The 13,171-nt window shown below is 35.6% G+C and overlaps 1 protein-coding gene across 1 annotated transcript in view; it reads right to left on the reverse strand.

Annotated features, from left to right (window-relative positions):
* The window catches only part of LOC121426475 (sodium- and chloride-dependent GABA transporter 1-like), a 45,297-nt gene that overhangs the window by 16,051 nt on the left and 16,075 nt on the right, over nt 1-13,171 (reverse strand). The window lies entirely within an intron of this gene.

Raw genomic sequence — 13,171 nt, forward strand, 5'->3', positions numbered from 1 at the left:
CAGCTCCCTCCCTGTAAACCTTCTGCAAGTCCACCTCAGAAAAATTTTGATATGAATCAATAGAGAAGAATCAGACAAGCACAATGCTGAAAATTTCATCAAAATCGGAAGTAAAATAAGAAAGTTATGACATTTCAAACTTTCGCTTATTTTCAACAAAATAGTTATATGAACGAGCCAGTTACATGCAAATGAGAGTCGATGATGTCACTCACTACTTCTTTTGTTTTTAATTGTTTGAATTATACAAAATTCCAATTTTTACGAATTTGACGATTAGGACCTCCTTGCCTGAAGCACAAAATGTTAAAATAATGGAATTCCACGTGTTCAGGGAGGAAATCAAACGTCATTCCACATGACATTGACGAGAAAATAAAAATATTTCATATTTCATATAATACAATACAAAAGAAATAGTGAGTGAGTGATGTCATCAACTCTCTCATTTGGATGTAACTGGCTCGATCATATAACTATTTTGTTGAAAATAAGCGAAACTTTAAAATTCCATTTCTTATTTTTCTTCAGATTTTGATGAAATTTTCAGTGTTATGCTTATTCTTATTTTTCTCTTTTTATTCAAATCAAGTTTTTGTTGGGGTGGACTTGTCCTTTAAGAGGATGAAGGACTGCGGGTAAATAGGGTTGTAGTCCAGGATAGGCCCCATAGAAACTTGACCAAACCTTGTTTTTTTTATATATACATTTTTTTTAATGGTTTCTTGTCAATTCGAGGGTGCTGATTACGAATCTGGATGATGCCACTCGTGTAACCTTGAGCATTTTCCGCAAATTGGCAAAATCCAATATTGCCGCCAAAATATGCAAATTACCCATGAAAATCCTAAAATTGTCCGAACATTGGCTATGGAATGCATGAAAGCGTGTGGCAGGAGTAAAATACACTCTGAAAAAATAATTGTTGACAAAATATTAATTTTCCTGATATTCAAAATGGCCGCCATAGTCCATTGTATACTCTATTATGTACAATATAAATAGGGAAAACCAATTTTCACAAAAATGAGCACTAAACCGCAAAAAATTGCGATGTATGAACGAAGTGATATATGCAAATCATCATTACTAAAGAGATATATCATTTATTATGTCATAAATGGGAACATTTCTGTATTTTGATATCTAAAATGGCAGCCACTGGCCCAAACAGTATTGCGTACAATGGCAATGGGGGCCGAAAAAATTCACAAGAGTGATCACAGAAATGCATATTATTAAGATTAAACGAGTGAAATATTGACTAAAAACATAATTGTTAACGAAATATATTATTAATATGTCATGTATGTGATGAATGTTGTATTTTGATTTTCAAAATGGCTGCCAAAGGCCCTAAAAGTATTATCCACAATGAGAAAATGGGCAAAGAAATCACAAGAGTAATCACTAAAATGCATATATATGTGATAAATTAATGAGATACTTGTTTAAAAACATATTTTCTAACGAAATATATCATTCGGGTTTAAAGTGTGTGTTAAATACTGTATTTTTACTTTCAAAATGGCCGCCAGAGATATTAACAGTATAATGCACAATGCAAAGTGGCAAACCAATATTCACAGGAGTGAGCACCATAAATGCAGGTATTAGTGATCTATGAGTAAAATATTGTCTGAAAACATAATTTCTATTAAGCAGTTAAGAGATATCAGTTCTGCCAGTTTGGTGATAAATATTGTTATTGGAAAGTCAAAATGGCCGCTACAGGCCCTTACGATATTATGCACAATATGAATGGGAACAAATTATTTCAGCAGAATTTGGCTTTGCTTGGCCAGATGTGCCAGGTAAAAATGGCAGAGGTAATAATGGCTTGAGGGACCTACAGAGGTAAAAATGGCAGATACTGAGGTAAAAATGGCAGAAGTAAAAATGGCATAGGTAAAAAATGGCAGAGGTAGAAATGGCAGAGGTAAAAATGGCAGATGTTATAAAGGCAGAGGTAAAAATGGCAGAGGTAAGAACAGCAGATAAAAAGAGCAGAGGTATAAATGACATGAGGTAAAAATGGAAGACGTGACAATAGCAGAGGTAAAAGTGGCCGAGGTACACTATTAGAAAGAACAGTAGATTCTACAGAAGAAAAATAAAAAAAACAGGTTTTACAGAAAAAACAAACAAATAATTTTGAAGATTATAATAACAGGAGGGTTTTCCACAATTTTTCTACAATTTTACAGAACAGATATGTTTTTAAAAAGGGGAAAACAATTTTATTACAATAAAGTTGTATCGATACATGCACAAAATACAAATTTTCTGTAAGTTTATACAAATGCATGCATGTAGGATTACACAGTGCAGTAGCTAATTACCAAGAGGGTGCTGCTTATGGTGTACAAAATACCCAACAGCACTTCCGCTTCCAAGGGTTATGACATCAAGCCGTCTATATCATATTGGATGCAATAGTAAAGAAGGTTCAGGGTCTTCTTTTATGCAAAGAATCTGAACCAGACGGTACCCCTCGATCGACCCCAAATTGGTTTACCAGTCATAGTAGACTTGTTAACTGCAAAAAAGGGGTGAACGCTGCATTTTTGAGTACAAATGTCCCACTTGGCACAAATGTTCCTTGAGTCAAAAGAAAAGGATTCATCCAAAGAGACACGCTGTATCTATGCAAATAAGCAAGAAATTTGCATAAATTTGCATATTAGGTCGATATAGTAAAACAAGTATTTCAGAATATATATTTAACCAGAACCGCCCTAAAATTGGAAATAAAAGACTAAGGGTAAGACAGGGAAGAAAATTGACATAAAATAATTGAGATATCCTTGTTTATTATTACCTAATTTGCATAAATTATGCAAATTATAATTTAAAACAGAGTATTTTTTTATGAATCCTTAACTGTTTTATAAATAACAGCAATTAATACACAATGTCAACATTCTACATGAAAGAGAATATATTAGCGAAAACATCGATATGCTTCATGACAGTATTAGTGTCTTAATTTGCTTAGAAAGAGGGCAAATATGTCAAAATGTATGACGTGATATTGCGCTAAAACGAGACCAAAACAACCTCTATGTCACAGTCACACTCACGAATCGGACAATAAAGCGATCAATGGTATGTCATTCGAGATAACGCAATCTCAACACAATAGCTTCCATCAGCTACTCGTATCGCTTTTGTTGGTGTATCTGCCACACCGTAATCTACGGGATATACCATGTATACGGGCAAAATGCATTTCGGTATCGGTAAAACACTATTAATTTTGTTTTGTTTCTCTTGGAAAATTTACAGGATGACATTGCTTTGCAGATTACTGCTTTAATGAAGCTCTGGCACATGAATCACGACGAATGTACCCCACCTCAATCCACATTTTAACTTTGTTAAAATTTATTTCTTTTGGAGACCCGAAGTGGCAAAACTGCATTCCCCCGCGGCATTCCCGCTACTTTACAAAACCTGTTTGACTTGTATTATCGACTTGGAAAAGAGAGATGTATGAGACATCAGTTAACATGTTTCCAGAAGATATTTTTTTATTATTATTTAAGCCTACGTCCAGTGGCGTAACTACGGGGGGGGGGCATGGGGGGGCACGTGCCCCCCCCCCCCCAATCGGCTGACCAAAAAAAAAAAAACGGTGAAAAGGAGAAAAAGAGGGAGAAAGGAAAATAAACGTAGTGGGAAAAAAGATATTATTGTTCATTATATGTATAATGTCATATCATATCGTAATTATGTAATGTTATATTACATAAGAAATATTTTTTTCATTACTTTACGAACCATAATTTGCTCAGGGCCTATGTCTTCATTGTTCCTGGTGCTCGCATTGTCTGTTTAACGAGACATATAACCTGTTATACTAAATCCTCCCGTTTTCAAGTCAATATACAAACATACTGCCTAATATATTTCCTCGCACTTCGGGTTATTATTGTTTTATGTACAATAGTATGCTTCTTTTTCATGACTACTCAAAGTGAGTGCCCCATTTTAAGGTCTTGATATAAAACATTTCCTTCGCAGTAGTGGATTGGTGAAATATGTCTGCTCTCCATGAATTCCTAGAGTCAGTCCTTAAAATGTCCCTTTTTCTGATCTGAATATCAAAAATTTTCAGCTCGCGCTTCGCGCTCGCATCATATGGTAAGTGAACTACGTATGGTCTTCGTGAATTCCTACAAACAATGCCCCTCTTCGGGTCTGAATTTCCTAAATTTTCAGCTCGCGCTTCGCGCTCGCAAGATTTGATTAGTGAGATGGGTATTTTAATCATGATTACAAGTGCATTATGTGCATGTTTAGATGTAATTCTAACAAATTCAGCAAGCGCTTATTGGCACTCGCATTAGATGACTATGGTGAGATGTGTATACTCTTAATGGATTCCTAAAATATAGTCCTTAAAATCTTCCTGTTTGGGGTCAATATTTAAAAAAATTTCAGCTCGCGCTTCGCGCTCGCATTATTTAGTGAGACAGGTACGTATCATGATTACAAAAGATTAATTATAGTGTCCTTTTTAAGGTCTGAATATCAAAAAATTTCAGCTCGCACTTCGCGCTCGCATTATTTGACCAATGAAATACATATCCGTTTAATGACACTGTCCTTAAAGTGACTCTATTAGGTCAGTATACCTGGCAACTGGGCGCGCTTCGCGCGCTCACTAGTGACTCAAAATTTTTGCTGGTGCCCCCCCCCCATGCCATGACCCACGGTACGCCACTGCCTCCGTCCACGGGATCCCTCCTAATTTACCCCGTCCCCTCTCTGTATTTCGACACTAAATAAAAAAATATCGTGTTTTAAAGCCACCGGTAAGGCAAATTGCGTTTTTGGTATAATAAAGCAACTGTTATATCTATATTTCATATTCATCTATATTAATATTATTATTATCATTATTATTATATTTATTGTTGTTATTATTATTATTATCATTATTGTTCTGCAGTTTGTAATAATGCTCTAGCACAGTAAAGGCTATAACCCAACAGGAGCATGCCTAGGATACCCTTTCCCCTTTTGGTTTTAATAGTTTGTCTTTAGAACTCTTAAAAGATTACTTTTGTTTGTATTGATATCTTGGAATAGATTAAGGAGAAAATACTCTACAATTGACATGTAGAAGAGCTGTGGTATATTGAAGAAAAGCCACACGTAAGCTCTAAAATACTCAAACCCCTTTATTGATTCCACTCTATGTTAAATCTAAATATTTTTAGAGCCCATTCGGAAGAAAGATACATTTCTACTACACACAGTAAAGCCTCTTTACTTTCTCCTCTTGAAAAAAAAAACATAGAAGGCATTGTTTTATATCGCATAAAATAAGTTCGTGTACATGACGGAGGCCCGTCGAAGTTGCCCAACCCTTTATTTTGTTTTGACAATATATATTTAGAATATCGTCTAAATGAAGCCCTCATCTGGAAAAGGGCACTTATTAAAGGCAGCATCTACATTATATAGAGGAGGCCCTGGTACTTGGAAGCGGGGGCTGAAGCCCCCCGCAAGATTTTCCGGAAAGGGGGGGGGGGGTGCTGCGTGTGTTAGTGCAATCCTTTTTGTTTATTTGCTTGTTAAATTTCTTGATGTCAATTCTTGATGGGCACATAAGCATATTGCTTTACGTCTCAACATCCAAGTATATCCAAGTAAAATTTGAAAAGCAAAAAAGGTTTAATGTAAAATTTTAGGTCCCAAGAAATTCAACAAGCTTCAGCCCCCGCTTCCAATTACCAGGGCCCCCTCTATATAATGTACATTCTGCCTTTAATAAGTGCCCTTTTCCAGATGAGGGCTTCATTTAGACGATATTCTAAATACATATTGTCAAAACAAAATAAACGGTTGGGCAACTTCGACAGACCACCGTCACATACACGAACTTATTTTATGAGATATAACCATCTTCTATGTTCTTTTCTTTTCTAGAGGAGAACGCAAAGAGGCTTTACTGTGTGTAGAAGAAATGCATCTTTCTTCCGATTGGGCTCTAAAAATATTTGAATTCAACAGAGTGGAATAAATAAAGGGCTGTGTGGCTGTTCTTCAATGTACCACAGCTCTTCTTCATGTCAATTGTAGAGTATTTTCTCCTCAATCTATTCCAAGATTTCAATACAAGCAAAAGTAATCTTTTAAGAGTTCTAAAGACAATAAACTATTTTTTAATACATGAAACCAAAAAGGGAAAGTGTATCCAGACATTCTCCTGTTGGGTTATATAATTTACTGTGCTAGAGCATTATTACAAACGACAGAACAATAATAATATATTAATAATAATTATAATAATATCAGTAATGATGAATGTAAATATAAAAATATAGATATAAAAGTTGATTTATTATACCAAATAACGCAATTTACCTGGCCGATGGTTTTAAAACACGATAATTTTTTAAATTTAAAGTCGAAATACGGGGAGGGGATTGAAAATATTCGGAGGGCTCCCGTGGGCGTAGGCTTAAATAAACAAAAAAAAACTTTCTTCAGGAAACGTGTTGACTGATGTCTCATACATTTGTCTTTTCCAAGTCAATTATACAAGTTAAACTGGTTTTGTTAGGTGGCGGGAATGCCGGGGGAAAGCAGTTTTCCACTTCGGGGTCTCCAAAAGATATATATTTTGATAAAGTTAAAATATGGATTGAGGTAGGATACATTCGTCATGATTCATGTGCCAGAGTTTCATAAAAGCAGTAAACTGCAAAGCAATGTCTCCTGTAAATTTTCCAAGAGAAACAAAACAAAATTAATATTGTTTTACCGATACCGAAATGCATTTTGCCCGTATATCCCGTAGATTACGGTGTGGCAGATACACCAACAAAAGCGATACGAGTAGCCGATGGAAGCTATTGTGTTGAGATTGTGTTATTTCGAATGACATACCATTGATCGCTTTATTGTCCGATTCGTGAGTGTGACTGTGACATAGAGGTTGTTTTGGTCTCGTTTTAGTGCAATATCACGTCATACATTTTGACATATTTGCCCTCTTTCTAAGCAAATTAAGACACTAATACTGTCATGAAGCATATCGATGTTTTCGCTAATATATTCTCTTTCATGTAGAATGTTGACATTGTGTATTAGTTGCTGTTTTTTTAAAAACAGTTCAGGATTCATGAAAAAATACTCTGTTTTAAATTATAATTTGCATAATTTATGTAAATTAGGTAATAATAAACAAGGATATCCCAATTATTTTATGTCAATTTTCTTCCCTGTCTTACCCTTAGTCTTTATTTCCAATTTTAGGGCAGTTCTGGTTAAATATATATTCTGAAATACTTGTTTTTACTATATCGACCTAATATGCAAATTTATGCAAATTACTTGCTTATTTGCATAGAGACAGCGTGTCTCTTTGGATGAATCTTTTTCTTTTGACTCAAGGAACATTTGTGCCAAGTGGGACATTTGTACTCAAAAATGCAGCGTTCAACCTCTTAACAAGTCTACTATCAAGATTATTATTGACTTTCATAATCAGTTACATATTCAGTGCCAAACCTGGGAATGCATGCTTATTGTCATTCAAATATTTAACAAGAATAGTACAGACGACATTACAAATTAGGACATTAACCACAATCATTCGTGACGATTTCAAGGTCTAAGCTTTTCCTGCTATGTTCTTTTCCCACCTCTAACCCTCTCTGTCTCTCCACCTCTTATGTCTACTCTTCCTCCTTTTTGTAACGGTAAACCTGGCAAAACTTTAGATATAAAAAAAACAGCTAGACAAAAAGTAATGTTATAAAATGATGAATGAGAATAGTGCAGTTTCATTTTTCTCCTGAAGAATTAAATGAAAAAAATATTTGTCGTTTGATTTCTTTTTAAAAAGCCTTCACGGTACACCTCCAACGAATTCGTAAATAGCATTGTTAGGCCAATAAAGACATAATGATATGATGAAATGTCTAACCGTGACATGCACTTCTAATTTAATCTATGTACATGCGGGGGCTTTTTGACAATTCATTGCATCTGGGTTTGAGGCTGGCCATATTTTACCTATAGCTGTCATTTTTACCTCTCCCATCTTGACCTCTGCCATTTTACCTCTGCCATTATTACCTCTGCCATTTTTACCTCTGCCAATTTTACCTCTGCCATTATTACCTCTGCCATTTTTACCTCTGCCATTTTTACCTCTGCCATTATTACCTCTGCCATTTTTACCTCTGCCATTATTACCTCTGTCATTTTTACACCGGGCCGGCCAGATGGTGATGTATGAGTAAAAATATCGTCTGAAACCATGATTTATAACAAAATATATATTATCTTATGTAATTTAGGTGATAAATACTGTATTTCAACATTCAAAATGGCGACCAGTGGCATAAAGAGTATTATGTACAAGGGCAATAGCCGGGGCAAAAAAAGTGACAAGAGTGAGCACTAAAATGCATATAATTAAGATAAACTAGTGGAATACTGAGTCAGTATTCCACTAGTTTATCTTAATTAACATCATTGTTAATATGCCATTTATGTGATAAATGCTGTATTTTGACATTCAAAATGGCCGCCATAATCCCTATATTTATTATGTACAATGCGAATGGAGAAACTAATTTTCACAAGAGTGAGAATCATAAAATGCATATGACTGTGAAATACGAGTAGAAATATTGTCTTAAACATGATTTCTAACTAAATACATCACATAATGGTTGTGGAGGTAATAAATGCTGTACTTTGAAATCCAAAATGGCTACCATAGGTCCTAAAAGTATTATGTACATTGTAACATTGGACATTTGACTCTAAATATTGCCTATAATTGTGAAATTCTGAAGCAAGGGTGAAAACCGTGAAATGTTGTCTAAAACCATGGTTTCTAACAGTATATATCATAATGTCGTGTATTTAAGGTGATAAACACTGCATTTTAAAATTGAAAATGGCCACCATAAGCCCTTATCGTATAATATACAATTTGAGTGTAGACAAATAATGTCCACAAAAAGGGCATATGGCAGCCATTTTGAATGTTGAAATACAGTATTTACCACCTAAATTACATAAGAGATGATTATATTTTGTTATAAATCGTGTTTTCAGACGATATTTCACTCATACATCACCATTTGGCCAAGCAAAGCCAAATTCTGTTGAAATAATTTGTTCCCATTCACATTGTGCATAATATCATAAGGGCCTGTATCGGCCATTTTGACTTTCCAATAACAGTATTCATCACCTAACTGGCAGAATTAATGATATCTCTTAATATAAATAATGCTTTCGGACAATATTCTACTCATAGATCGCTAATACTTGCATTTATGGTGCTCATATTGGTTTCCCACTTTGCATTGTGCATGATACTGTGTCTATGGCGGCCATTTTGAAAGTAAAACTACAGTTTTTAACACAAACTTTAAACCTGAATGATATATTTCGTTAGAAAATGTTTTTAAACAGTATCCCATTAATTTATCACATATATATGCATTTTAGTGATCACTCTTGTGAGTTCTTTGCCCCTCTTTCTCATTGTGCATAGTACTTTTAGGGCCTTTGGCAGCCATTTTGAAAATCAAAATACAACATTCATCACATACATGGCACATTAATGATATATTTCGTTAACAGTTATGTTTTATAATAGTCAGTATTCCACTCGTGTAATCTTAATAATATGCATTTTAGTGATCACTCTTGTGAATTTTTTTGCCCCCATTGCCATTGTACGCAATACTGTTTGGGCCAGTGGCGGCCATTTTAGATATCAAAATACAGAAATCTTCCCATTTATGATATAATGAATGATATATCTCGTTAGTAATAATGTTTTGCATATATCACTTCGTTCATACATCGCGATTTTTTTTTGCAGTTTAGTGCTCAATTTTGCGAAAGCCAGTTTTCCCTCTTTATATTGCACATAATAGAGTATACAATGGACTTTGGCGGCCATTTTGAATATGAGGAAAATAAATATTTTGTCAAAAATTAATTTTTCAGAGAGTATCTCACTCCTGCCACACAATTTCATGCATTTCGTAGCAAATGTGCGGACAATTTTAGGATTTTTATGGGTAAGTTGCATATTTTGGCGGCCATATTGGATTTTGCCGATTTGCGGAAAATGCTCAAGGTTACACCAGTGGCATCATTCAGATTCGTAATCAGCACCCTCGAATTGACAAGAAACCATTAAAAAATTATTGTATATGTAAAAAAACAAGGTTACGCCTCTTCTATCCTGGACTATTGTCAGAGATACGCCAGCTGCAGATCACCAACGCATGTGTCACAAGTCAAGTCTATCTATGCCAGTGTCCCAAATATTTTGTCTTCGTCATGAATATTCATTCATTCCTTTTGTCCAGAGTTATGCAATGCAGTTGGCTATTGGCACATTTACATTTGTGCGGTTCATACTTTATACAGTGCGTATCAAAAAAAAGTTTACACTTTGAAAAAGCCCTGGGAATAAAAAAATATACAACATGTGGGTAATTTCTTTCACATATATTCTTGAGTTTGGGTCTCATCTATCCAATGAAAGTAAAAGTTGTGACAGAATGTTAGTCTTCAGTGAGCACTGTCCATTTTTGTAAAGCTCGCAGAAATCGGTTCGCGCAGAAATGCTCATTTTCATGCTATGTCAAGGGGAAAGGACGAAATCAAACTTACCCTGCGAAACATTTCTCATACATTTCCCTTTCAATTTAGTCAATTGACATAAAATGGATACATTCAAGCATTTTGTAGCAATTTTGCCACCCAAATTGAAATTTCAACACTTAGTAAGCACAACCCTTACCCTTTTTGTACCAGCTAGATCTGAGGACATAATTACTGAATCTGAACAAAAGTTTATAGCAGACATATCCAGCATTTTTCAGTATGTTTTAATCATTTGATGTGGTTTTACATTTCATTTTTAATGTAATGCTTGTTTCTCCACACTTCTTTCCAAGCTTGACAATAATTAACAAAATAAAAATCAAGCCTAAGCCATTTCATGTAAATCACAGCTCAGTGTAAGGCAAATGTCGTCACGATGGCCTCGGTGTGTGGGGAGTTGATGGGGCGCAATGCACTCTTCGAAGTGTTTTGGGCAAGGAAACAAATTTAAAAAGGTAAAAGATATCTTTAAATCAATTTTACTGGCTAAAATCCACGTGTTCTTCATGATTTGAGTCTACTTTTATTCGCATAACTATTTCAAAGTTCTGCGCAAATGATTTTTCACTAACTTTTCAAAAGTAAGTGTTGCTCACTCAAGCGGAAATGTTTTTCGACATTTATATCGTCATTTGCTTAAATGGACCTGTACCAATGTTAAAATGTGGAAAATCTTCAGGATATTACAAATGTATAATTTTACAGGATTTTTTCGAAGTGTAAACTTTTTTTTGATACGCACTGTATAACTCGCTGTTAATTAGGTAGCTTCAAATATAGGCTCTCTTCCAAGTTTTAAATTCTGATCCTTATTCAATGCAAAGATGGTTCATATAGTTTTCTTGCAAGGTTTTGTTTATAAGCAGGTGAATGCAATATTTAAGTAGCTGGGTTCAGATTGGAATTCTAATATGGAAGGAACCCTAGTTAGAGTTGATAGTTGTCACTTGAAGCCTAGGAATCGGAGAGGCAAGACCTCCGAGTCCTCTCTCAGGGAAGCCACAGCAGCTAGCTAGCCTGCTAGGGTTTGGTAGTATCAGCAAAGGCCGACAGGGTCGGGCGACGACAGCATGTTTAGGCTGTACATCTAGAAACAAGGCGTGGCATTTTTTTTTTTTTATATTTTTCTAGCTTTTTTGCACCACATTTTGTCTGTATACTGGATATGGGCTGCTCCGGTCTTCCAAGCTTTCTTGTCATCAGTTAAAATGTAAGTGAAATAAAATTGTCACTTCCTTGTAACAGTTCTATTAGGCAAATTGTTGAGAGATATTTATGACGAAAGAATTGGCTACATTGCAATCGTTCAAATCAGTAATGATTGATTTAAATTTGTAATATTGCGTATGCTTTCCATTAAGTGGATTAAAGATATCATATAGATCGAAAAGGTCATTTGACTTGAAGCTGAGATGTCCATTGCGTGAAGGCGCTTCTCAACCATAGTAGCCACCAAGGGCGCCAGAAGCGGGGGGGGGGGGGGGGGGCAGGGGGGGCATTTGCCCCCCCCCCCAAAGAAAATTTGGGGGGGGGCAAAACGAGATTTTGCCCCCCCCCCAATTTTCCCCCTAAAAGTAGAAAAATGATATTATTTAAGGACAAAAGTAAACGATGAAGGCACTTTTCTGCCTAAGAATTGTCATTTCTTTTGTCAAAAATAAAAAAAAATCGCCCCTGACGGGGCAATTACACATCATATTAAGCCTTGCGTCTTTTGACGAACATGTCCCTCTGTGAAACATACCTTTGATAAGCCCCTTTTCCATCTTATTACAGTGTGATAAACAAGACCGCTGAAAGACCTTTGAAAGACCATGAATTTTGGTTGATCTTTCAGAGGTCTCTCAATGAACCTACAATGGTCTTTGAGGTCTTACGCGAGTCCTGACCAATCTTTCAGTGGTCTTCGTGGTCTTCATGGGCTCCAAAACTGCTTGAAACGGTTCAAAGCAGTCTTACAACGGTCTTACAGGAAAATTGTCTTTCAGTGGTCTTTCAGCAGTCTCTCAAGATTTTTGCGGAGATCACTGTAAGACTCATGAGAGATCATTGAAAGATCATTGAAAGACCATTGAAAGACCAGGCAAAGTCCATGGAAAGAATTCTGAAAGATCACTTATTGCATAAAAAATCTCTGAAAGACCATTGAAAGATCTCGAGAGGACTAGTCTAAGACCAGTACGACAAGAAATATCCAACTAGTCTTTCAGAGTTCTTTGAGGGGTCTTTCTGAGCCATTCCACAGAGTCGACAAATTTCATTGATCTTGAAGACCGCTGTAAGACCTCACCAATCTTTCAATGGTCTCCGTTCTGTGGAATGGGGGCCTATTAGTATTAATGAATACATTTCAGACTAAAACCGAATGGCAAATTTGTATGCTGTGTCGGCTAACAAACGCGCGGTCGCCCAGAAACGCTCAGACCGGGGTGGTGTTTCATAAATATTTTCGTCCGACAAGTTGTAAGATCTGACAACTTTCCTGTATTCTGATTGGTTGAGAAGC

The sequence above is a fragment of the Lytechinus variegatus genome, chromosome 13 (assembly GCF_018143015.1).
Source record: "Lytechinus variegatus isolate NC3 chromosome 13, Lvar_3.0, whole genome shotgun sequence".
Lineage (NCBI taxonomy): Eukaryota > Metazoa > Echinodermata > Echinoidea > Temnopleuroida > Toxopneustidae > Lytechinus > Lytechinus variegatus.